This window comes from Penaeus monodon, chromosome 29 (assembly GCF_015228065.2).
Source record: "Penaeus monodon isolate SGIC_2016 chromosome 29, NSTDA_Pmon_1, whole genome shotgun sequence".
Classification (NCBI taxonomy): domain Eukaryota; kingdom Metazoa; phylum Arthropoda; class Malacostraca; order Decapoda; family Penaeidae; genus Penaeus; species Penaeus monodon.
In genome coordinates, this window is record NC_051414.1 from 38015220 (window position 1) to 38016039 (window position 820).

The 820-nt window shown below is 30.9% G+C and overlaps 1 pseudogene; it reads right to left on the reverse strand.

Moving 5' to 3' along the window:
• The window catches only part of LOC119591866, a 40067-nt pseudogene that overhangs the window by 35635 nt on the left and 3612 nt on the right, over window positions 1–820 (reverse strand).

Here is an 820-nt window from a genome sequence, read left to right on the forward strand (position 1 = left end):
AAGAGTATATGCTTTCTTTTACATTTCAGCACTGAAATACAGTTTCAGACTGATATCATGACAAACCCCTTTAAAACATACATAATAATTTGAAAAACAATCATTTCCGTTCAATAAACAGCACTCACTTTTCGCATTGCTTAAAGCGTAGTTGGTCATCTCGCACATTCTGATGTTTGCCATTTGTCAGTGGTTGACAAAACTTCGATTTGTGTGTTGATAATCTCATCACGCACAGTCTCACTTTGAGCTGCAACATCACTCAGAAGTGTTGTGGAGCAAGAAGCTGAAACGCTCAGCAACGGTATGCCTGCAATAGTAAAGCGAGATGATTTGAAGAACTTTATTTATTTAAGTTATAAAAATCCAATATCTGTCATAAATTCCATCATCCATCATTATCAAGTTATATAGGGTTTTAATCACTATCCCTTAATCATATAACATAATCTGTTATTACCAAGAAAATTTTTTAAAATTTCATTCACTATCTATTATATCAACACTTTTCCAAAATGTTAAAAATTTCTTCAAATATTTTAAAAATAAAGATTTGACTCATATTATATCATTTCATAAAAATAAAAATAGTAATTCCTGGTAATTTTCTATACATTCTAACTGCCACCATAAATATACTCTCACATATCATTACATCATTCTCTTTATCACCATTCTTACTATCCTTTCCTGCTGGGAGTGCACTCTACTCGAAAGTTTTATCTTATCATTCTTTAACTTATGTGGTAGTCAATGAATACTGTTTACCCCATTCCTTGAATCTTTGAGAGAAAAATTGATTCCAATCATTGTTATTAAC